Source organism: Saccopteryx leptura, chromosome 5, assembly GCF_036850995.1.
Source record: "Saccopteryx leptura isolate mSacLep1 chromosome 5, mSacLep1_pri_phased_curated, whole genome shotgun sequence".
NCBI lineage: Eukaryota > Metazoa > Chordata > Mammalia > Chiroptera > Emballonuridae > Saccopteryx > Saccopteryx leptura.
Genome location: NC_089507.1, coordinates 107,037,255 through 107,064,005, shown reverse-complemented (window position 1 = coordinate 107,064,005; position 26,751 = coordinate 107,037,255). Strand labels below are relative to the sequence as shown.

General features: G+C 39.4%; 1 protein-coding gene and 1 pseudogene across 2 annotated transcripts in view; one reads left to right on the top strand and one right to left on the bottom strand.

Annotated features, from left to right (window-relative positions):
- ST8SIA6 (ST8 alpha-N-acetyl-neuraminide alpha-2,8-sialyltransferase 6) overlaps window positions 1-26,751 on the top strand; it is a 180,097-nt gene that overhangs the window by 29,558 nt on the left and 123,788 nt on the right. The gene's annotated exons all lie outside the window — the stretch shown is intronic.
- LOC136405601 (tigger transposable element-derived protein 1-like) lies at window positions 5,602-7,350 on the bottom strand (annotated as a pseudogene).

The following is a 26,751-nucleotide window of genomic DNA, read 5'->3' as shown; positions in this document are numbered from 1 at the left end:
CATCTGTGGTTTTGCTGTGTGTAAGTTTTATGTAGTGTGTATGTATGTGGGTGGGTTTCAAATATAGGAAGCTGGTGAATGTAGGTAATGTGTTGTTGGGATATGCAGATGATTTAAGTAGTTTTGAAGAGCACCAATTTTAAAAAGTTTTAGGTAGCCTGACCAGGTGGTGGCACAGTGGATAGAGAGTTGGACTGGGATATGGAGGACCCAGGTTCGAGACCCCGAAGTTGCCAGCTTGAGCACAGGCTCATCTGGTTTGAGCAAGGCTCACCAGCTTGACCCTGTGGTCACTAGCTCGAGCAAGGGGTCACTCGGTCTGCTGTAGCCCTCCACCACCACCATCAAGGCACATATGAGAAATCAATCAATGAACAACTAAGGAGCCGCAACGAAGAATTGATGCTTCTCATCTCTCTCCCTTCCTGTCTGTCCCTATCTGTCCCTCTCTCTGACTCTCTCTGTTTCTGCCACAAAAAAAAAAAAAAAAAAAAAAAAAAAAAGTTTTAGGTAATTTGCATAGTCATCAACAGTAATCTGAGGTGAGAAATAGACAAAATGAGCAAAGTTCCTTATTAGCACTCAGATTTCCTACATTTTTTCCAAGCAGTTCAAGTCAGGTTTTTTCATGCTGTTTATTTAAGATAGAGAACAGTCACCCAGATGTGAACACCTACAATGCGTGGGGCCTTGTGTTAAGCTTGACAAAATCAAAAAGGTTTGGCAATTATTGGCTGTTACCATGTGCAGGGTTTAGCAGCTTGATAGGGACGACTCCGTTTTTTTTTTTTGTTTGTTTGTTTTTTTGTTTTTTGCATTTTTCTGAAGCTGGAAACAGGGAGAGACAGTCAGACAGACTCCCGCATGCGCCCGACCGGGATCCACCCGGCACGCCCACCATGGGGTGACGCTCTGCCCACCAGGGGGCGATGCTCTGCCCATCCTGGGCGTTGCCATGTTGCGACCAGAGCCACTCTAGCGCCTGGGGCAGAGGCCACAGAGCCATCCCCAGCGCCCGGGCCATCTCTGCTCCAATGGAGCCTTGGCTGCGGGAGGGGAAGAGAGAGACAGAGAGGAAGGCGCAGCGGAGGGGTGGAGAAGAAAATGGGCACTCCTCCTATGTGCCCTGGCCGGGAATCGAACCTGGGTCCTCCGCACGCTAGGCCGACGCTCTACCGCTGAGCCAACAGGGACGACTCCGTTTAATTCTCACGGCAGCACTGTTCTGTAGGACTATTAACATTCCCATTTTACAGAAGGAGACACTGAGACCCAGAGGGTTTAGTCACTTGTCCCAGGGCACAGGACTGAAAGGGGCAGCTGACTGATCTCCCAGGCTGTGCTTCAGATGGATAAAAAGGGGTATGCCATTTTGTCTCATGTTAAATGCAGGTGACTTTTCCAGACATTTAGGAAGGCATAGGAGAGAACGGCACAGAATGGTTATGAATTCCTGAGACTTGCAGGCATGAGGGCCATGGCACATGTAGGGGTAAGAGCTTGGGCGCCATACACTACCATGGGAAGCACGGGGCCCGTCTAGAGGAGACTTTTGAATTCCTTCGGACTACAGTCACACACACTGAAGTCCTAAGTGCAGCCATCACAGGACGCAGAAGAGATGAAGTGTGGAGAAGGGGGCTTGGGGGGGGGGGGCTGAGTAGGGGCCCACAGCCCTGCTGTCCAGGGTGCTGATCCAGGCCCCAGCTTGTTCTTGAAAGACCGCCCAGGAGCTCTCCTCAGCACTGAGGCTTCGTCTTCTGGCTGGCTGAGAGATCAGAGCCACTGGGAGTCTGTGTCCAGCCTCAAGGGCTGAAGCCATCTACTGGGGCCCATCTCCAGATGGCAGCCCTCTCAGGGAACCAGGGAAACACATGCGGTGCCAGAAACAGTGCACTGAGACCCCATTGTTTACTTTCCCCAAGTTAGAAGTAACCAACCCAGACAGCTTTCCTCCCGCTCATTCTGATTTAATTACCATGCATGTCCACCTGCACGCATAGGCACAGGGTCAGCTGGTATTCCCACCCATGGACCATGTTTGTGAGATTGCATGGTACATGAGGAAGGTTCAAGGAATTCCCATGCCCACCACACTCATCATAAATTTCATTAAGCCCAGATCTCCTAAGAAAAGAATGAATTTGTATCCAAATAATTCTATCCATACTCACTCAAAAGGTGGTATTTTTCTTTTGCAAATATCCTTCCCAGCAGTACTGATTCTGGCACAGTTAAAGGTTATTAATGGCTTCATTCATCCACTCAGCAGATATTTATGCTGCAGGAAACACATGCTCTTATCTTAGAGCTGGGTGCTAGAAGGGTGAGTATGAAGGTGCTACCTAATTTGATTTGAGTAAAAACAGCCTTCTCTCCTTAGGGAGGCAGTTGCTAAGTTCAGCCCGGCGTTTGTGGCAAAGCACACCAATTTTCTAATTTCCAGAGATTTTCTGAGGCCCTGGTCTGGTCAGCCAGAGATCCCAGATCTGTGACATCCCTGAATAAGTGTCAGTCAGTCAGTCACTGCTTTTAAGAAATCTCCAGCCTAGAGAAGGATAGGCACCCATGCTGACCATCCAGGGTAAGTGCTGTCATGGAAACATGTCCGGGGCAGTGTGGCAGCCCAGGAGAAGGAAGCCAGGGGAGGCTGGACAGGTGACAGTTTTAGTGCTGGGTCTCAAAGCATAAGTAGAAACTCCAGAAGCAGACAAAGAGGGAAGTAGACATCAGTGACACAGGCAAAGGCTTTAGGGATGTATGAACAAGATGCGTCTGTGAAACTGAAATTCTGGACATGTGACTGCAAAAGCAGACAGATGCTAGAAAACAGAAGGTGATCCTAGATGAATAATTCTGGTGCTCTCAGGCTAGGAGAGCCCACTAAAGGGCTTTCTTTGGAGGGGTGATGTGATCCGCTTTGTAATGTGGAGAGCAGACTCTGGGGATAGTATGAGGCAGGCTGAGAATTAGGCATTCAAGTAATGTAGTGGGTGAGCTGCAGCTCCGGCCCTGTGCCCTTCTCCTGGGGTCACCAGAGGTGGCCACCTGGTTGAGCAGGTGCCTATACTGTGGGTACTTTGCCTGCACCACGGGCCCAGCATTTTTTCTGTGTGGGTGGGATTTGTCGCTACCTCCCTCCCACCATGTAGATGATGGATTGAAACAAGAAGGAACTGAGAAACCAAACATGAGACCATCATGGTCAGACCTGAGTTAAAACCCATGTGCCAGGAACAGATGGGACTTGAAGGAGAAACATGAGGAGTTTTGAATCCTTGGTTTGGTAATTGAATGGAATTGGGGGGTGGGAGGAACCTGGACAAGGTCTTGGGTACATGCAATTACGGACTGTGTTAGTCTGCTGTGGCTGCTATATAACAAAGTACCACATACTGGGTGGACTTACAAAAGAAATTTATTTTCCATTAATTTTCATTTACTTTCATACTGAAGACTAGAAATCTGACCTGAAAGTGTTGGCAGAGTTGGTTTTGGAAATTCAGAATTTTCTTAAGGTGAATGCAACTTCTTTGGCTTTTCATAGCTGATGTCTGTGGGAGGTTGAGTATCAGTGGATTTATGTGGAATATTTCTGGAGTGGTCATGGTCCAGTGGTTGGAGCTCTGGATGCTGTGTTTGTGTGGATGATGCATTATTTGGAGCATAGAAAACCAAAACTGTTTAAGAGACAAAGTGGAGGTAGGTGAGCCTGAATTCTCACCTTTTTTCTGCCCATCTGTATTTATCAGTGGAGACTGCCCTAACAAGATATTACAGGCTGGGTAGTTTCTACAGCTACTGTTTCTTCCTCCCAGTTCTGCAGGCTGGAAGCCCAAGATCGGAGTCCCAGCGTGTTTGGGTTCCAGTGAGATCATTCCTTTTGGCTTGCAGATGGCAGCTGTCTCACTGTGTTTTTTACATGGCAGAGAGAGGGGAAAGAAAAAAGATAGAGAGAGAGGGAGAGAAAAATAATGGGACAGAAAGAATGAGAGAGAGAGAGAGAGAGAGCGCTAGCTTGCTTGTATCTCTTCTTATAAGGGCACTAATCCCTCTGGATCAGTGCCCCACCCTTGTGACCTCATCTAACCCTAATTTATCGCTCAAAGACCTCCTCTCCAAAGACCTTCACATGAGGGGTGTAAATTTTTCTAAGGATGGGGATACAAACATTCAGTTATAACACCATTCTAACTGTGTGATGTTGGAACATTTACCTACCTTCAAACCTAGGTCATATGTCTATCTCTCAAGGTGAGGTAATGAGATAACATAATGCACTCAGAGCCCTGTGTAGAGAAAATATTTAATCAATGAGTTTTAATTTGCATCTCAGTAGAACTTTAAAGTGAATTCTGTCTCATTATTATCTGTACATGGTGTTTCAGATTACTAATGATATATTTTCTAATAAGAATTGAACTTTATATTTTAATTTAGAAACACCTAAATCCTGTGTGTAATTAAATTACATTGTTTGAGAACTGCTGCATCCTATTTTTGAATCAATTTTTATTGTTTGCTAAGTAGTGTATTAAATAGTTAAAAAGCCTAAAAGTACTATAGGCATACCTCAGAGACACTGTGGGTTCAGCTTTAGACCACTGTAATAAGATGAACACATGAATTTTTTGGTTTTTCAGTGCATATAAAATTATGTTTATACTATGCTATATTTTTTTAATAATTTTATTTTTTTAATGGGGTGATATCAATAAATCAGGATACATATATTCAAAGAAAACATGTCCAGGTTATCTTGTCGTTCAATTTATGCTGTATTTTTTTTTTTTTTCTGAAGCTGGAAACGGGGAGAGACAGTTAGACAGACTCCCGCATGCGCCGGACCGAGATCCACCCGGCACGCCCACCAGGGGGCGACGCTCTGCCCACCAGGGGGCGATGCTCTGCCCCTCCAGGGCGTCGCTCTGCCGCAACCAGAGCCACTCTAGCACCTGGGGCAGAGGCCAAGGAGCCATCCCCAGCGCCTGGGCCATCTTTGCTCCAATGGAGCCTTGGCTGCAGGAGGGGAAGAGAGAGACAGAGAGGAAGGAGGGGGGGGTGGAGAAGCAAATGGGCACTTCTCCTATGTGCCCTGGCCGGGAATCGAACCCGGGTCCCCTGCATGCCAGGCTGTCGCTCTACCGCTGAGCCAACTGGCCAGGGCCTATGCTGTATTTTTTTTAAGTGTGCTAAGCATCATGTCTAAAAATATACCTACCTTAATTAAAAAATACTTCATTGCTAAAAAATGCTAACCATCATCTAAGCCTTTAATGTGTTGTAATCTTTTTTATTTATTTTTTGTATTTTTCTGAAGTGAGAAGCTGGGAGGCAGAGAGACAGACTCCTGCATGTGCCTGACTGGGAGCCACCTGGCATGCCCACTAGGGGGTGATGCTCGGCACATCTAGAACGTTGCTCTGTTGCAACTGGAGACATTCTAGTGCCTGAGGTGGAGGCCATGGAGCCATCCTCAGTGCCTTGGCCAACTTTGCTCCAATAGAGCCTTGGCTGCGGGAGAGGAAGAGAGATAGAGAAAAGAGAGGGGGAAGGGCAGAGAAGCAGATGGGCGCTTCTTCTGTGTGCCCTGGCCAGGAATCAAACCCAGGACTTCCACACGCCTGGCTGACACCCTACCACTGAGCCAGCCAGGCAGACATGTTGTAATCTTTTTACTGATGAAGGGTCTTGCCTTAATGTCGATGGCTGCTGACTGGGTAGTGGTTGATGAAAGTTGAGGTGGCTGTTTCTTAAAATGAGGCAAGAATGAAGTTTGCTGCATCAATTGACTTTTCCTTTCACAAATGATTTCTCTGTAGCATGCAATGCTATTTGATAGCATTCTACTCGCAGAACTTCCATCAAAATTGAAAACCTGCTATTGCTTGATCAACTAAGTTGATGTAATATTCTAAATACTTTGTTGTCATTTCAACAGTCTTTACAGCATCTTCATTGGGAATGGATTCCATCTAAAGAAAGCACTTTCTTTGCTCATGTCTAAGATGCAACCCCTCATTGGTTAAAGTTTTATCATATGATTGCAGCAGTGTGGTCACATCTCCAGGTTCCACTTCTAATTCTAATTGGTTTGCTATTTCCACAATATCTGCAGTTATTTCCTCCAATGGAATCTTAAACCCCTCAAAGTTATCCATGAGGGTTGGAATCAAGTTCTTCCAAACTCTTGCTAATGTTTATAAGTTGTCCTGTTCCCATAAATCATGAATATTATTAATGGCACCTAGAATGGTAAATCCTTCCCAGGAGGTTTTTAATTTACCAAGATCCATCAGCAGAATTATGGTCTCTAGCAGTTATCATCTAATGAAATGTTTTCCTTAAATAATAAGACTTGAAATTTGAAATTATTCCTTGATATATGGGCTACAGAGTGGATGCAGTGTTAGCAGGCATGAAAACAGCCTTAATCTCTATCAGAGCTCTGTGTGACCAGGTGCACTCTCAGTGAGTGGTACTCTTTTGAAAGAAATCTTTTTATATGAGCATAGTAGACTTAAAATATTCAGTAAACCATGTTATAAACAGATGGGCTGTCATCCAGACTTTTTTGTTCTATTTATAAAGCACAAGCAGAGTATATTTAGTATAATTCCTAAGGGCCCTGGTATTTTTGGAATGGTAAATGAGCATTGGCTTCAGTTTCAAACCGCCAACTGCATTAGCCCCTAAAAAGAGAGTCAGCCTGTCCTTTGAAGCTTTGAAGCCAGATATTGACACCTTTCTAGCTCTGGAAGTCCTAGGAGGCATCTTCTTCTAATATAAGGCTGTTTAGTCTACATAGAAAATTTGTTGCTTAGTGTAACAACCTTCATTATTTATTTTAGCTAGGTTTTCTGGATAGCTTGGTGAAGGTTTTGCATCAGTGCTTGCTGCTTCACGTTGCACCTTTATGGAGATGGCTTCTCTCCTTAAACCTCACAAACCAATCTCTGTGAGCTTCAGACTTTTCTTCTGCAGCTTCTTCATATCTCCCAGCCTTCATAGAATTGAAGAAAACGAGGGCTTTGCTCTGAATTAGGCTTTGGCTTAAGGGAATGTTGTAACTGGTTTGATTTTCTATCCAGACTACTAAAATTTTCTGTGTATCAGCAATAGGCTATTTCGCTCTGTTATCATTCATGTGTTCACTGGAGTATCACTTTTAATTTCCTTCAAGAACTTTTCTTTTTCATTCACAGTCTGGCTTTTTGGCACAAGATACAGAGCTTTTGGTGTTTCTCAGCTTTTGACACACCTTCTTCACTAAGCTTAATTATGTCTAGCTTTTGACTTAAAAATAAGAAATGTGCAACTCTTCCTTTCCTTTGAACATGTAGAGACCATTGTAGAGTGATCAACTAATATGATTTCAATATTGTTGTCTCAGGGAATAGGGAGGCCCAAGGAGAGGAACATTTTTAGATGAAGTTCACTATCTTGTGTGGGTGCAGTTTGTAGTACCCTGCCAACGGTTATAAAGTAACATCAAAGATCACTGATCATAGATCACCATGACAGTTTGAAATATTGTAAGAATTACCAAAAATGTGACACAGAGGCATGAAGTGAACAAATATGGTAGGAAAAATGGCTCCTGTAAACTTGATCAACTCATGGCTTCCACAAACCTTCAATTTGTAAAAAACACATTTATCTGTGAAGCACAATAAAGTGAAGCACAATCAAATTAGGTATGCTTGTATTAAATAATTTTTTAAAAACATTTTTACGTGGCTTAGACTAGTGTTAGTGCCTGTCACCTAGTAAGTGCCATGTGTCATTTCTCAGTACTAAAAGACTTATAAAAAATAGAAATTCTCTGCCCCCTTTCCCTTTTCTCTGCTCCTGTGGCAATAACTTCCAACCTCATTAGCTATTTTTCTTTTAATTTATGTATTCATTTTAGTGAGAGAGAGAAAGGGGGGAAGAGAGAGAGAGAGGAAGATAGAGAGAGATTGATCTGTTCCTGTATGTGCCCTGACCGGGGATCCAAATGGCAACCTCCCCGCATTGGGATGATGCTCCAACCAACCGAGCTATATTGCCAGGGCAGCGTTAGCTATTTTTCTGATTATTTACCGTCATATTTCTTTTTTTTTTTTTTTTTTTTTTTTTTGTATTTTTCTAAAGCTGGAAACGGGGAGAGACAGTCAGACAGACTCCCGCATGCGCCCGACCGGGATCCACCCGGCACGCCCACCAGGGGCGACGCTCTGCCCACCAGGGGGCGATGCTCTGCCCCTCCGGGGCGTCGCCCTGCTGCGACCAGAGCCACTCTAGCGCCTGGGGCAGAGGCCAAGGAGCCATCCCCAACGCCCGGGTCATCTTTGCTCCAATGGAGCCTTGGCTGTGGGAGGGGAAGAGAGAGACAGAGAGGAAGGAGGGGGTGGGGGTTGGAGAAGCAAATGGGTGCTTCTCCTATGTGCCCTGGCCGGGAATCGAACCAGGGTCCCCCGCACGCCAGGCCGATGCTCTACCGCTGAGCCAACTGGCCAGGGCCACCGTCATATTTCTTAATCATGTACTTCTATGTGTTTCTTGATTTTTAAAATTTAATTAATTTATAAAGTTCACTTGTTTTGTAATTGAATATTTAAATTTAATTATATATTGAAGTCTATTAATGGCAGAAATAGATTTAGTCCTCTTAATCTTCAACCTCATCACCAAAAGACAGACAAACATGCCTCATTTCTTTCACTTTCTTAATATAGTTTTATTAATTTTAAAATTAATTGTGTATTTACTTTCTTTTGAGTTTGTATGTATTTATTGTTCACAGCTAACTTTTATACTGGACTGTGATGAAATTTTTTCTTTTTCTTCTTGTGTTTTATTTCTAAGTCTGTATTTTTATTTTTATAGCAGTTTTAGATTGAGAGAAAGGTGCAGAGATTTGTGATATGTCTTCTACCCCATCCCCATGCACAGCTCCCCCACTGTTAACATCTAGCACCAGATAATAACCCAAAGTCTCTAGTTTACATTAGAGTTCACTCTTGATGTTGTATATTCTGTGGGTTTGGACAAATGTGTAATGACATGTATTTAACATTTTGGTATCAAACAGAGTATTTTCGCTGTCCTAAAAATCCTCCTTATTCCGGCTGTTTATACCTCCTTCCTCCCTAACCCCTGGCAACCACTAATCCTGTGTCTCCATAGTTTTGCCATTTCCAGAATGTCATGTAATTGAAATCATATGATATGTAACCTTTTCAGTTGGCTTCTTTCATTTAGTAACATGCATTTAAGGTTCCTCATTCTTTTCATGGCTTGATAGCTCATTTTTTTTTACTACTGAATAATATTCTGTAGACTGTAACACAGTTTATTAATCCATTCACCTATTGAAAGATGTCTTGGTTGCTTCCAACTTTTGGCAATTATGAATAAATGATGCTGTCAACATCCATGAGGAAGTTTTTGTGTGGGCTCCTTGTTTGTTTATTTCCTGCTTATTTTTTTTCCTTTTTGCTTAGTTTTGTGGGTCATTTTCCTAAATTTTACTCTTCGTTTTCCAAAGGAGCTATAAAATCCCAGTCAATATAGTTCAACAATCAGATAATCTATCAGTTCGATTTATTTTTCTAGAAAATACGCCTCTTGGAGCCTGTCCATTGTTCTGCTCCAGTCAGGACTGACTCTTGTCTCAGCCTGCTGTCTCTATGTCATCCTAGAATTTCATTTCAGGATCATTCTGGGACTTCTAGTCTCTCTCTGAAACTGAGGTTCCTGTTTTCTGAATCTCAAACTTGTTTTTGGATACTCCTCCAAGAATGGACACATTCTTGAGGAGCTACCTCAGGAAGGGTTCAAGAAAGAGAAACTTTTTTAGATTTTGCATGTTTGAGAGCATTTTAATTCTACCTCCTCACTTCATGAAAGTTAATGTAGGTTGGAATTCATTTTCACTCAGAATTTTAAAGATATTACTCAACTGTCTTCCCACTCCCAAAGTTGTTGTTGGAAAATCTTGTGCCATTCTGATTGCCGATTTGCACATTGCTTCGCACGTTCATTCATTTATTCACTTAACAAACATCTTTAGAACTATTTTCATCACCTGCTATGTGCCAGACTCTCTTCTAGGTTATGGTTATCCAGAACCAAAGAGATAAAAGTTTTGACTTCATTATCTTTTGACCTTTTGTGTGTGACCTATTTTTTTTTCTCTTTAGGTGATACTTTAACCCCCAACCTGGGAGTATAGTTCTGGCTGTCAGCATTCTGAGAATCCAGTGGGAAGAGGGCTTCAGAGGTCTCATATTGTGTGTGTGTGTGTGTGTGTGTGTGTGTGTGTGTGTGTGTATTATATATATTGATTAAGTGATATGTTTTCACTAGGACACCTCATTTCACCTTCCTTTGTTACTAGTATCTTCAAGTCTGTGGTTTCTCTGCTTCAACTTCTCCAGAGATAATACATTCTGTGTCTTGGCAGGGGAGGCTGGAGAGGATCTGGGGTGCATCTGTGTTAACCCTCTGGTCCCCAGCCCCCTCAAGTTCTGGGACTCCTCATGCTTACCATACTCCTTTGCTTTCCTGAGAGTCTGTGATTCAGGCGGCATGTTTCTTACTGGCACTGCCCTCTGTGAGCACATAGGTTTGCTTTGTGAAGTCAGTTGCGATTGACCCATCTACTCTTCATCTTCCAAAAAATTGTTTGAATTTCTCATTTCTGTTATTCCTCTCTAACTCTTTGCTCTTATGGATTTGTATCTTTGTTATTTCTTTTTTTAAAAAACCATTTTTTATAGGAACATAGAAGGAAGCAGAGATAAATATATGCATTTATTCTACTATGTTTAATCAGAAATTGTACTATATCTTTTCAAAACTTTAAGCTAAATGGATATGCACTTTTTATGTAAATACATATAAAGTCTTAATTTCAAAAGGGATTGTTGGGCCATTCAAAGTTTCTATAAAGTATAACATTTTAAATGTTAAATAACAAATTCTATATCTCAAAACAGCAGCCCTTATTTCATTATAGTAGTTTTCCTGATGGGAATAAGGTATATATGTTAAACCTAAGGCATACCCTACCCACTCTAAAGAGACTCTCCAAAATAGAGAAACACGTATTATCTTGGAACTTGTGTTCAAGGTCGAGTCTTCTTTTTTATTGCATTATATTTTATAATAATTTTAAAATAGATTGTACAAAATAAAATATTCTCAAAATTTATTGTTCAAGTTAACATTCTTGCTGCCATGCAACAGATGTTTTTGTATTAGTTTAACATCTTAGATTAAAATGACTTTTTTAGTATGTCGGTGACATGGTACTACTAGTCTCTTTTGTTGTTTCAGGAAATGCCAAAAATGGTACTAGAATCTTTGGGAAAAATTGTCTTTTTATTCCAATACATGTCATTTCAAACAAAGGATGGTGCCCACACAGGTCAAACTCTGGACTTGTAATTAAAAATAAAACAAGAATTCCAAGATGACAATGAAGTAGAAGGATGTTCCAACTGCCACCTCCTGGGACCAAATTGGATTACAACTACATTTAAGAACAATCATCCTGAAAAACCAACTTCAAACTAAATGAAGAGGAGTCCATAACCAAGGACTCACAGAAGTCACACCAAAACTGGTAGGAAGGGCAGAGAAATGGACAGGGCTACCCGCTACCAGGAGCGAGTGGGGCGAAGGGTCCAGAGGGGCTCTCACTGCAGGAAGAGTTGCCCTGAGAGGGGAGGGTACTCAGCCCTAGGCCAGTGCCCCAGCCTAGAGCCCCAGAGCCTAGAAGAGGTGCCCACACAGCATTTTGCAGTGAAAAAAAGCCAAGGTTTCTGTCTGCAAAAAAGAGACAGGGCCTGGCCTGTGGTGGCGCAGTGGATAAACCTTTGGCCTGGAATACCAAGGTTGCCAGTTCGAAACCCTGGGCTTTCCTGGTCGGGGCACATACAACAAGCAAGCAATGAACAGCTGACATGAAGCAACTATGAGTTGATACTTCCCATTCCATGCTCCCCTTTCTCTCCTGTCTCTGTAAAACCAATAAATAAAGTATTTTAAAAAGAGAGAGAGAGAGACAGGAACTCTCAGAGATGCAGGCTTCATCTTAAAGGGCCAGTGCAGAAAATTTTGTTTCCAGCCACTTACCTGGGCTCTGGTGGGGGAGATCTGAGAGGACAAGAGTTGGATGAGGAGAGTGTGAAGTTGGTGGCCCAGGGAGAGACACTGTGGAGAACAGCCACTGGAACCCCTGTACTGAGTTATTTTCCAATACATCAGTTGCTATCTTTCTTAGGTGAAACAGTCCCTCTCAAGCGGAATCAGCCTGGGGGAAGACAACTGCCTCACCCTCAGGAGTCTCTCCTGCCCCACTCTGTGGAAACTAGTCCTTCTCCTTCAGACTAGGGCTTTCCAGCTGGAAGAACTTCTGCAGAGGGGACTGTCAATGCCACCCAAACTGACTCTGCTGCTCAACTTGCTGGGGAGAAATAGAATTAAGAGTATTCAACAGTGGCTTAGGGATTCAGCCCTGGAGAAGGGGCCACTTTCCCCATACTGAGCTCCTGACAGAGAGCCCTCCCACACAGGGGTTCCACTAATGTTGTCATCCTGACCTCAGTTGCCTTAACCTACTAAGTTTGCAACCTGTAAACAGGCTAGTGGGGTGAGACCAGTCTGCGCCCACTTTACAGTCTTTCTACAGAAGATTCTGTGGGAAGACCTCACAGCTTCAAGAGGAGGTAGAACAGAAGAAAAGAGGAGGCAATCTTACCGAAGTTGGGCCCTTTTATGGAGCTTTTGTCAGCTCTAAGCAGGAGGAAGGTGATCCTTTTACATAGGTTGGCCCCTCCCACACTCTGAGGCACAGAAAACACAGGTACAATCAGTGAACAGGGTGGTAGTTCCAGACAGGTAGCCAATTACAAACAACATCTGACATCAATCAGTACCTGAATCCCGCCAAAGAGTAGCCAGAACCAACACAACCAGTAGTGGGATGTAGATTGCACCATGCTACTCAACTAGCCATACAAACCCAAAGGAGGACTCTAGCAGGCACCAGACCCTACTGAGAATAACTATACCCCAGAGGACAGACACTCCACAGTGTCTTTTTTAAAAAAATTTTAATTTATTGTGTTTACATAGATTCTAGTATCATCCCGAATGGATCCCCCATCCTCATATTCCCCACAACATCCCCCTTTTCCCTCTCCCCACAATTCCCTGCACAGTGTCTTAATATATGTGATCATGGTTGATCATCAGAGCTAACCAGCCTGAAGGATTAACCCCACCCATGAAAGGGCAATATCATCCGAGATTCACATTCAACAGGAGGGTAAATATAACATTCAAGAAACATTCCTAGGGAAAAAAAGCTCAGATTGTCTGGAGGTTAATACCACTGAGCCTACCTTCCTCATAAAGACACTACAATAAATTCAGGGGTGAGACAGAACTATCTGATACACAGACAAAATGGGCAGACAAAGAAATATGCCTCAAGTGAATCAATAAGAAAAATAACCCAGAAAAAGAATTAAATGAAATGGAAGCAACCAAACTACCAGACACAGAGTTTAAAATAATGGTTATTAGGCTGCTCAAGGATCTTAGGGCAACAGTGGATGATCACAATGAGAACTTAAAGAGACAGTAAACATTAAAAAGGACATTGAAATAATAAAAAAAGAACCAGTCAGAAATGGCAAATACAGTATCTGAAATGAAGACTGCAGTAGAAGGAAAGCAGGTTGGATGAAGCAGAGGATCGATTCAGTGATTTAGAGGACATCAATGAAAGCACAAAAGCAGAGCAGGAAAAAGAAAAGAGGCTCAAAAAGACTGAGGAAACTCCAAGAGAGCTCTGTGACAACATGAAGAGAAACAACATCCCATCATAGGGGTTCCTAAAAAAGAAGAAAACAAACAAGAGATAGAGAACTTGTTTGAAGAAATGATAGCCAAAAACTTCTGTAAATTGATGAAGGAAAAAGTCACACACGTTTAAGAAACACAGAGTCCCATTGACTATGAAGGCAAAAAGGCCTGCATCTTTAATGGCCCACACCAAGACATATTATAATTAAAACACCAGATATAAGAAACAAAGAAAGAATACTAAAAGCTGCAAAAGAAAAGCAATTAATTACCTGCAAGAGAGCCCCCATAAAGCTGACATCTGATTTCTCAACAGAAACACTTGAGGCCAGAAGGGATTGGCAAGTGATATTTAAAGTGATGCAGAACAAGAACCTACAATCAAGACTACTCTAGACATCAAAGCCATCATTTAAAATTTAAGGAGAAATAAACAGCAAGAAAAATCTCAAATAACAATCTAACCCTGCACCTAAAATAACTAGAAGAACAACAACAAATAAAGTCCAGAAGAAGTAGAAGGAGGGAAACAATAAAATCAGAGCAGAAATAAATGACATAGAGGCTAAAGAACCAATACAAAAGATCAATAAAACCAAAAGCTGATTCTTTGAAAAGTAAATAAGATTGATGAACCTTTAACCAGACTCATCAAGTAAAAAAGAGGATACAAATAAATAAAGTTTGAAATGAAAGAGGAAATTAATAAATGCCATCACAGAAGCACAAAGGATTTAAAAAAAATACTATAAAGATCTATATGCCAAAAAAATTGGAGAACTTGAGCAATATGGATAAATTCCTAGGAACAGACAATCTTCCAAAACAACCTGGGAGAAGAAAACCTGAACAGACTAATTACAACAAATGAAAATGAAACAGTTATAAAAATAACTCCCAGCAAAAAAATTCCTGAACTGGATGGCTTCACAGGTGAGTTTAACCACACAAAGAACTAACACTTATTCTTCTCAAGTTATTCCAGAAATTCAAGAGGAGGGAAGACTTCCAAGCTCATTTAGTGAGACAAGCATTATCCTAATTCCAAAACCAGGAAAAAATACTACAAAGAAAGAAAACTATAGGCCAATATCCCTGATGAACATAAATACTAAAATAGTCAACAAAATATTGGCAGACTGGGTCCAGCAATACATTGTAAATTTCATACATTATGATCAAGTGGGATTTATCCTAGGGAGACCATGCTGGTATAATATTGCAAATCAATAAATGTGATTTATCACATAAACAAAATAAAGGATAAAAATCACATGATCATATGAATAGATGCAGAAAAGGCATTAAACCCAGCACCTGTTTATGATAAAAATTCTCAGCAGTGTGGGAATACAGGGAATATTCCTCAACATAATAAAAGCTAACACCGTGCTCAATGGGCAAAATTTAAAAGCAATCCCCTTAATATCAGGAACAAGGCAGGGGTGTCCCCTTTCTTATTTTTAGGGGTGTCTCCTTTCACCAATCTTATTCAACATAGTTCTGGAAGTTCTAGCCACAGCAATCAGACAAGAAGAAGAAATAAAAGGCATTCAAATTGGAAAAGAAGTAAAACATTATTTGATGAAGACATGATACTGTACATAGAAAACCTTAAAGTCTCCTCCAAAAAACTACTAGACCTGAAAAATGAATTCAGCAAGGTAGCAGGATATAAAATTAATATTCCAGAAATTTGTGGCATTTTTATACACCAACAATAAGCTGTCTGAAAGGAAATTAAGGAAATAATTCCCTTCACTATTGCAACAACAATAAAAATAAAGTATCTAGGAGTAAATTTAACCAAGGAAGTAAAAGATTGTACTTGGAAAATTATAAGACATTGAAAAAGAAATTGAGGAGGATATAAGTGGAAGCATATACTGTTTTCATGGATAGGAAGAATTAATATCATTAAAATGTCCCTACTACCCAAAGTAATCTATAGATTCAATGTAATTCCTATTAAAATACCAATGGCATAGTTCACAGATCTAGAACAAATATTCCAAAAATTTATATGGAACCAAAAAAGAACCTAAATAGCCTTAGCAATATTGAAAATGAAGAACAAAGTAGGAGGTATCACATTTTTTGATATCAAATTATACTACAAGGCCATTGTAATAAAAAAAGCCTGGTACTGGCATAAGAACAGGCATAAAGATCAATGGAACAGAATAGAGAACCCAGAAATAAACCCACACCTTTATGGTCAATTAATATTTGACAAAGGAGGCAAGAGTATATAATGGAGTAAAGACAATTTCTTTAATAAATGCCGTTGGGAGAATTGGACAGGTAGGTACACACAAAAATAATAAAATTAGACTACCAATTTATGCCATTCACAAAAACAAACTCAAAATGGATAAAAAATTTAAATATAAGTCTCGAAAGCATAAAAATCCTGAAAGAAAATGTAAGCAGTAGACTTCCAAAATCTCTTATAGCAATAGTTTTACTGATATATCTCCACTGGCAAGTGAAATAAAGGACAAAATAAACAAATGGAACTACATTGAACTGAAAAGCTTTGCATAGCAAAAGACACCATTAACAAAAAGACAAACCACTCAGTGGGAGAACGTGTTTGCTGATATGTCTGATAAGGGGGTTAATAACCAAAATTTATAAAGAACTTCTAAAACTCAACACCAGGAAGGTAAACAATCCAATTAAAAAATGGGCAAAGGACCTGAATAAACACTTCTCAAAAGAGGACATACAGATGGCCAATAGGCATATGAAAAAATCCTCAGTGTCACTATTCATCAGAGAAATATGAATTAAAATCACAAAGAGATACCACCTTACATCTATCAGAATGGTTCTCATTAACAAACCAACAAACAACAAGTGATGACAAGGGTGTGGAGAAAAGGGATCCCCCCTGCACTGATAGTGAGAATGCAGACTTGTGCAGCCGCTGTGGATAACAGTATTACATTTCCCCCCAAAATTTAAATGAAACTGCCCTCTGACCTAGCTATCGCACTCTTAGAACTATATGCTAAGAATTTCAAAACACTAATTTGAAAGAAGATATGCACCCCCATGTTTATTGCAATATTGTTTACAATAACCAAGACCTGGAAACAGCCCAAGTGTCCATTAGTGGATGAGTGGATAAAAATGCTGTGGTACATTTACACAATGGAATACTATGCAGTCGTGAAAAAGAAGGAACTCTTACCTTTTTTGATGGCATGGATGGACCTGGAGATTATTATGCTAAGTGAAATAAGCCAGGCAGAGAAAGACAAATATCATATGATTTCACTTATATGTGGGATCTAATGAACACAGTGAACTGAGGAACAGAATAGAAACAGAGGCAGGATTATAAGGAATGGATGGACAGCTGTCAGAGGGAAGTGGGATGAGGGTGTGGGATCAAAGAAGGTGAAGGGATTAGTCAAATTATATATACATAACACATAGGTACATACAACAGTATAGCAAATCTCAGAGGGAAAAGGCGGTGGAGGTAGGTGGAGAGGGGGCAAAGAAGGTGTAATGAGAACGGAAAGAGACATTGCATGGGGCACGGGGGGCATGATGCGGTGTGTAGAGGGACACTACACACATCAAATGGGACACTTGGCACCATGTCAACACAATAAATTAAAAATAAAAATAAATAAATAAATAAAATAAAACACAGAAAGAGCAAATCATTTTGATGTCCTCAAATTTCATTAATCATGGATTGTTCTGGGGTCAATATCCTGGATCAGTCCACTTCCCCAACAGTAGACTCTTACGGAAGCTAAGTCAGCATTCAGAGCCTGGGGTCTCTCTGAGAGCTGAGCCTTAGGGCGTGGGTCTCAGGCATCTGCTTGTAGCAAGTGCAGCAGAGAATTCTGACCAGATGGTCCTAAAATGATCTTTTGAGAACCCCAGGTTTGGGGGATCCTTGAGACATGGAGACAGCATGGCTTAAACAATTTTATTTTGCCTTGAGTTTTCATGCTACTTTTCAGCCAAAATGTTTGGCCAAGAAATTGGACGTCTCAGAGCCCTGTGACTTAGTGTGCCCACTTTGTTTCCTTGAGCAAAACAATTTCTTTATTTGGCATTGTTTTCTCTTTTTCCCCCCCAATAAATCAGGGTACATATGTTCAAAGAAAACATCTCCAGGTTATCTTGTCATTCAGTTATGTTGCATACTCATCACCCAAAGTCAGATTGTCCTCTGTCACCTTCTATCTGGTTTTCTTTGTGCCCCTTCCACTCTCCCTCCACCTCTCCCCCCCACCACCATGTACCCGCAAACTCTTGTCCATGTCTCTTAGTCTTGTTTTTATGTCCCACCTATGTATGGAATCATGCAGTTCTTAGTTTTTTCTAATTTACTTATTTCACTCCGTATAATGTTATCAACATCCATCCATTTTGTTGTAAATGATATGATGTCATCATTTCTTATGGCTGAGTAGTATTCCATAGTGTATATGTACCACATCTTCTTTCTTCAGTCATCTATTGAAGGACTTTTTTGGTTGTTTCCATGTCTTGGCCACTGTGAACAATGCTGCAATGAACATGGGGTTACATGTGTCTTTACATATTAATGTCTCTGAGTTTTGGGGGTATATACCCAATAGAGGGATTGCTGGGTCATAAGGTAGTTCTATTTTCAGTTTTTTAAGGAACCACCATACTTTCTTCCATAATGGTTGTACTACTTTACATTCCCACCAACAGTGAATGAGGGTTCCTTTTTCTCCACAGCCTCTCTGACATTTGCTATTACCTGTCAAATTGATAATAGCTAATCTAACAGGTGTGAGGTGGTATCTCATTGTAGTTTTGATTTACATTTCTCTAATAACTAATGAAGATGAGCATTCTTTCATATATCTGTTGGCCATTTGTATTTCTTCCTGGGAGAAGTGTCTGTTCATGTCCTCTTCCCATTTTTTTATTGGATTGTTTGTTTGTTTGTTTTGAGTTTTATGAGTTCTTTGTGTATTTTGGATATTAGGTCCTTATCTGAGCTGTTGTTTGAAAATATTATTTCCCATTTAGTTGGTTATCTGTTTATTTTGCTCTTGCTGAGCAAAAACTTTTTAGTCTGATATAGTCCCATTCATTTATCTTTGCCTTCATTTCTCTTGCCTTTGGAGTCAAATTCATAAAATGCTCTTTAAAACCCAGGTCCACGAGTTTAGTACCTATGTCTTCTTCTATATACTTTATTGTTTCAGGTGTTATATTTAGATCTTTGACCCATTTTGAATTAATTTTAGTACAAGGGGACAAACTGTAGTCAAGTTTCATTCTTTTGCATGTGGCTTTCCAGTTTTCCCAGCACCTTTTGTTGAAGAGGCTGTCTTTTCTACATTGTGTGTTGTTGGCCCCTTCATCGAAAATTATTTGACCACATATATATAGTTTTATTTTTGGACTTTCTGTTCTGTTCCATTGGTCTGAGCATTTATTTTTCTGCCAATACTATGCTGTTTTGATTGTCGTGGCTCTATAATATAATTTGAAGTCAGGTATTGTAATGGCCCCAGCTTTGTTCTTTTTCCTTAGGATTGCTTTCGCTATTCAGGGTTTTTTTATAGTTCCATATAAATCTGATGATTTTTTGTTCCATTTCTTTAAAAAATGTCTTTGGAATTTTGATGGGAATTGCATTAAATTTGTATATTGCTTTGAGTAATATGGCCATTTTGATTATATTTATTCTTCCTATCCAAGAACAAGGAATATTTTTTCATTTCATTGTATCTTTTTCAATTTCCCTTAACAATGCTTTGTAGTTTTTGTTATAGAGGTCCTTTACATTCTTTGTTATGTTTATTCCTAGGTATTTTATTTTTCTTGTTGCAATTGTGAAGGGGATTATTTTTTTGAATTTGTTTTCTAATGTTTCGTTGTTGGCATATAGAAAGGCTATGGACTTTTGTATATTAATTTTGTATCCTGCAACCTTACTGTATTGGTTTATTGTTTCTAGCAATCTTTTTGTGGAGTCTTTGGGGTTTTCGATGTATAGGATCATATCATCTGCAAAAAGTGATACCTTTACTTCTTCTTTTCTGATATGGATGCCTTTTCTTTATCTTGTCAGATTGCTTGGGCTAGAACTTCTAGTACCATGTCAATAAGAGTGGAGAGAGTGGACAACCCTGTCTTTTTTCTGATTTAAGGGGGAAAGTCCTCAGTTTTATGCCATTTAATATGATGTTAGCTGGTGGTTTATCATATATGGCCTTTATCATGTTGAGATATTTTCCTTCTATACCCATTTTGTTGAGTGTCTTAAACATAAAGTTGTGTTGTATTTTATCAAATGCCTTTTCTGCATCTATTGGTAAGATCATGTGGTTTTTGTTCTTTGCTTTGTTGATATGGTGTATTACATTAACCGTTTTATGCATGTTGAACCATCCTTGAGATTCTGGGATGAATCCCACTAGATCATGATGTATCATTTTTTTTTAATATGGTGTTGTATTCAATTTGCTAGTATTTTGTTTAGTATTTTAGCATCTGTATTCATTAGAGATATTGGTCTGTTGTTTTCTTTTTTTGTGCCATCCTTGCCAGGTTTTGGTGTGAGGGTTATGTTGGCCTCATAAAATGCGTTTGGAAGTATTGCTTCTTTTTCAATTTTTTGGAAGACTTTGAGTAGAATAGGCACCAAGTCTTTTTTGAATGATTGATAGAATTCACTAGTATAGCCATCTTGGCCTTAACTTTTATTTTTGGGGAGGTTTTTAATAGTTTTTTTTATTTCCTCCCTGCTAATTGGTCTGTTTAGGCTTTCTGCTTCTTCATGACTCAGTCTAGGAAGGTTGTATTGTTCTAGGAATTTATCCATTTTTTCTAGATTGTTGAATTAGGTGGCATATAGTTTTTCATAGTATTCTACAATAATTCTTTGTATATCTATGATGTCTGTGGTGATTTCTCCTCTTTCATTTTGGATTTTGTTTATATGAGTCCTTTCTCTTTTTTTCTTGGTGAGGCTTGCCAAGGGTTTGTCAATTTTGTTGATCTTTTCAAAGAACCAGCTTCTTGTTTTATTAAATTTTTCTATTGTTTTTCTGTTCTCTATTTTATTTATTTCTGCTCTGATTTTTTTTTCTCTCTTTGGCTGGTTTTGGGTTGTTTTTGTTCTTTTTTTTCTAGTTCTTTAAGGTGTGAAGTTAAGTGGTTTACTTGGACTCTCTCTTGTTTGTTCATATAGGCCTGAAATGATATGAACTTCCCTCTTATTACTGCTTTTGATGCATCCCAGAGATTCTGATATATCGTATTGTCATTTCCATTTGTCTGTATATGTCTTTTGATCTCTGTGCTTATTTCTTGTTTGTCCCACTCATTTTTTAAAAGTATGTTGTTTAATTTCCACATTTTTGTGGGTTTGTTTACCTCTTTTTTGCAGTTGAATTCTAGTTTTAAGGCTTTATGATCAGAAAATATGCTTGGTATAATTTCAATTTTTCTGAATTTGCTGATGTTGTTTTTGTGGCCTAACATATGGTCAATTCTTGAGAATGATCCATGTACACTATAGAAAAATGTATACTCTGTCACTTTTGGATGAAATGTCCTGTAGATGTGTATCAGATCCAATTGCTCTAGTGTTTCATTTAAGGCCAATATTTCTTTATTGATTTTCTGCTTGGATGAATGATCTAGAGCTGTCAGCGGTGTATTAAGTCTCCAAGTATGATTGTATTTTTGTCAGTTTTTGTTTTAGATCAATCAGTAGCTGTCATATATATTTTGGTGCTCCTTGGTTTGGTGGATATATATTAAGAATTGTTATGTCTTTTTGATTCAGTGTTCCTTTAGTCATTATGAAATGACCATTTTTGTCCCTGATTACTTTTTCTGTCTTGTAGTCAGTGTTATTAGATATTAAGTATTGCTATGCCTGCTTATTTTGGATGTTATTTCCTTGAAGTATTGTTTTCCAACTTTTCACTTTGAATTAGTTTTTATCCTTGTTGCTTAGATGTGTTTCTTATAGGCAGCATACAGTTGGATTTTCTTTTTTAATCCATTCTGCTACTCTGTGCCTTTTTATTGGTTTAATCCATTTACATTTAGTGTAATTATTGACACTTGTGCGTGCCCTATTGCCATTATATAAATTGCTTTCTGTTAGTTTTGTATCTTGTTTGATTCTTCTCTTTTGTTTTTCTATCATTTGTTTTTATTTGGTTGTAGTCCATACTTTCCTCTGTTATTGCCTTTTTTAAGTCATGTGCTTCTTTGGTGGTTTTTTCAGGGGTGGTTACCATTAAGTAATATAAAGGGTACCTACCATGTTCATTATAGTACACTATCTTATGAGTGCTTCTGCACTCCATCGTCCTTTGCTACTGTTAATCTCCGTCCTCCCCCCCTCCTTTTTTTAGTCACAGTTTAAATTTGGTTTTATTGTGTTCTTGGTGGAGCTTTTACTTGCGATTTTGTTTTGTTTTGTTCTTTATATCTAGTTGGAAAATTCCCTTTAGTATTTCTGGAAGTGGGGTTTTTCTGATGATAAATTCCCTCATCTTTTCTGTATCTGTGAATGTTTTTATTTCTTCTTTGTATTTAAAGGATAGCTTTGATAGGTATAGTATTCTTGGCTGGAAGTTCCTCTCTTTCAGAACTTTAAATATTGGGGTCCACTCTCTTCTAGCTTGTAGAATTTCTGCTGAGAAATCTGATGATAATCTAATAGGCCTTCCTTTATATGTTGTATTCTTATTTTCCCTGGCTGCCTTAAGAATTTTTTCTTTGTCGTTTGTTTGTGCCAATTTCATTATGATATGCCTTGGAGTAGTTTGTTGGGATTAAGAAAACTCGGTGTTCTGTTTGCTTCTTGAATTTGAGGCTTTAGTTCTTTCCATAGGCTTGGAATGTTCTCATCTATTATTTGTTTGAATATGTTCTGCATTCCATTTTCTAATTCTTCTCCTTCTGATATTCCTATTATTCTTATGTAATTCTTTTTGATGGAGTCAGACAATTCCTGTAGGGCTTTCAATTTTTTTTTTTTAATTTTTGATTCTCTCTCTTCTTCTTTCTATTGTGCCTCAAATTCTTGTCATCTATGACACTAATCCTATCTCCTATCTGGCCTGTTCTATTAGCTAAGCTTGTTACCTCATTTTTCAGTTCATGAATTGATTTTTCATCTCTGTTTGATTTGTTTTTTCATAGTTTTAATTTTCTTGGTAATAGATTCTTTGTGTTCATTGAGTTGTTTTTTGAGCTCCCTAAATTGCTTTTCTTGTATATCTTGTATTTCTGTGTGTTTTTTTTTTTTGTATATCTCTAAGTATTCTTAGGATTTCTATTTTAAATTCTCTGTCATTTAACTCCAATGTTTCCAATCTATTAAATTTTTTCTCCATAGATTTTTCCTCATCTATCTGTGCTACATCTCTGTCTTTTGTATCCATGATATTCAATTTCCTTTTCCTTAACAACATCTGAGGGTGGTTTTGTTAACACTAATGATAATTAATGAAAAATAAAAGTTAAAAAAATAAAATAAAAAGTAAAAAAAAGTTGTTATTGCTTTTATTCCTTTCTTTCTGTTCCTCTTTTAGAAAATACCATGAAAAACTATAAATTATATTGTGCTTAATGGAACAAAAACTACCTATATTAGAGGCCCTGAGTTGGGGAGAAGTGATAAAGTGGCCAAAAAAAGGAGGTAGGGACCCACAAAATGCAAAAAAGGAAAAAATTTGCATCAAGAATAAAATGATTTGCTTGTAAGTGATGCTCAACTGAGAGATATAATGATAGGGATAAGAGAGAAACAGGAAAAAGAAAAAATAATTAGTATTGTATCAAGTGGAACAAAAACTATTTAGATAGAATGGAGAGCTGGGGTTGGGTGGAATGCTAATGAGTTAAAAAGTGAAGTAAAAAGCACCCAAAATGCCACAAAGAAAAAATTTGAGTCCTAAATAAAATAATTTGTTCGTGAGTGAAGATTGAATGAGAGGAAAAGTAAAGGAGAAAAGAAAAAACTAATAGAGAGGGAGAGAAAAGAAAAAGGGATAAAAGAAAAGATGAAAAAAATGTGAGAGAGAGAGTTAAGGGTTTTGGAGTGTAACCCTCAGAGAGAGAAAGGAAGAAGAAAAGAAAGAAAATGGGAAATGTTAACACTTATGAGTAATGTAGTTCAAAAAGAGAAAAGAATAAGACTGGCAGAGAATAAAAGGACCAAGGTGGAAGAAAAAAATAAATAAAGATAAGAAGATGAAAGAAACAAAAAAAAGTGAAAAAAGTTATCAAGTCTGTGGATTTTTCATGATTTTGAGAGGTCATCTTCTTCCTTTTTCTTTCCTCTCCCTCTTCCTGGTCGGTGGCTCTGTACCCCAGGCTCTGCCCCTGTGGCACGCTTAGGTAGAGATTTGCAGTTGATGAGTCTCTATGGCGATATCATATACTAGGCTTCAGTCTCGTTGGTAGTCGGGGCTTGTTAGCATTTGCAGGCTCCAACACTGGGAGAGTCTGTTTTCCCAGAGCCTCTCTCCTAGTCTCTCCTTCCTGAATTAGCAGCCTGATGATCCAGGTTTGAGGTTGCCGCTGCCTCTGCCTGGAGAGTAAGAGGCTCAAAGAGCTGGCAAATCCCCGCTTTATCCCCACTCAGTGCAGGGCTCTGGGTAAGGCTCTGTCAGTCAGAGCTGCCAGTGTAATCAGGCAGGGCTGGGAGCCAATAGCTCTCAGGGTGCCTTTCTATGAGCCTCCAGGCATGTCCAGTATGCCTCAGTACTCTGTGGGACCACTCTCCCAGGCTTTTTGCACTTGTAAACTCTTGGCTGGGAAGAAGATGCCCTAGTCACTGCCTGCAGAACAGGAGCTCTTAAAAGCAGCCAAGTCCCTCTTTCTAACATACAACCCTGAGTATGAAAGCTCTGCCAATCAGAGCCAACAGCTTAAGCAGGTGTGGGGGGGTGTTGACTTCTGTTCAGTTCCCCCGGTGTATCTAGTTAAATTTGCCTTAGCGTTCCATGGGATTGTTTCCTGCAGGCTTCTTCCTTGTTAAAAAGCCTACAGCCTATCCTGTCTAACTTCTGCAGTGTTCTCTGAGATTTGTTTCGTAGGAATGTGTTTTTCACCCTGTATTGGCTGACAGGAAGTTGCCCCTGCCCTTACTTGCATAGCAAGAGGCACTAAAAAATATCACATCTCTTGTCTTAGATTGCTGATCTGAGAGAGACCTTGTCAATTAGAGCTGCGCAAGTCAGTTGGGAGGTGAGCAGACTGTGGGTTAAGCTAATTTCAGTGATTGGATCTGCAGATCTGCTCCAGAGACAGACTGCAAGCTTCTTGTGTGCCCCTCCCCCTAGCGCTTCCGTATTTTTTCTTCCCTGGGAATGTGCTTTGTTAGCCTGGCAGAGGTGTCCCGCCTGCCTGGAGAAGCTTAGGCGTAGGAAAGTTCACCTTCGCGCACACTCCCCGTGTGCTGCTAGGGAAGCAGGGACCACACCGAGTCTCTGGTTGCAGCCCACACCAAGGCCTCTGACACTGACCCTCTGTCCGGAACATGGGCGCCCACTCCCGGGGTGCTAGGAGGAACCTTTCGCACTCTATCAGCACTCACTGACCAGGATATCGGGGCTAATGAAGGCCGCCACTCTCCAGTTTTTGCTGGGGTCCAGCGCCGGCGTTAGCTCACATAGGCTGAGTCACCACGGGCACACTCTTTCCTTGGCTTGGACGTCTGTGCCCCAGCCCAGTTGTCTCCGCACTCCCAGCCCCCACTCTCTCTCAGTTCCAAGTGATAGCAGCCTTTGCTCAGGTTAGTGAGGAAGGTGGAGTGTTCCATTCTCCATCTTATTTCCTACAGGGTTGATTATATACTTAGTCAATTTTTCGCTTGATCATACCTTCATGTTCAGCGTGTGGGACTTCCAGATGCTTCAAGGATAGATTTTTCTGTCACTGGTTGTAAAACTTGTTGAAATTTTGGGGAGAGGTATCGGGAGAGCTCCTCACGGTGCCACTTCTCTGATGTCACTCATTGTTTTCTCTTTAACATGGTTTTATAAGCCACTCTAAAGTAATTTTAAAGTATTTTTTAAATTCTGTTCTTTTTCTAATTATAATAGTATTATGAATTTATTGTAAAAATAACAAAATCTGTAAAAGAAATGAAAATACCTATTATCTCACCATTGAAAGACAATTTATTAATTTTATCATATAGGTGTATTTTCTTTGAGAGCACGTGTGTATACACTTAATATAAATGAGATTATATATGACACATACACACATACATATATAAACACAATTTTGTATCTCCTTTTTTTTCACTTAATATTGGGAATTTAAGCATTTTTTTATAAATATGTTCTAAATGACTGCTCTTCTTTTGTCTGAGACTTCATAACTGACTCATTCTGTTCTATTTCTATTTTTCATTGTTATAATACAATAATACCCACTCCACTTTCCCAATCCACATCCATAACACTTATGACATAAAATATATATTCATTGATTGAATGATTGTTTATTTTATCCTACAAAATGTAAACTCCAGAAAGGCAGGATTTGAATTTAATGTTCCCCATCCCCACCCCAACTGGTCTCTACTCAGCACCCAGAACAATACTTAGTCTATGGTAAATACTCAGTAAGTGTTTGTTGATTGAATAAATGAATAAAAGTATGAATATATGTGAGCCCGTACTTATTTTACTTTACCGATACTTATCTCGGGTTGATTTTTGAATGATAATCCTTGTCAACAGATATTAACAATTTGTTAAAGCTTTGATATATGTTAATATTTTGTCAATCCTGGGAAAATTTTGTCTATTTAGACTCCTACTACTAAAATATAAGAATTCTTGTTTTTCATCATACATTTTCCTGCATAACACATTAAGTATTATGTTT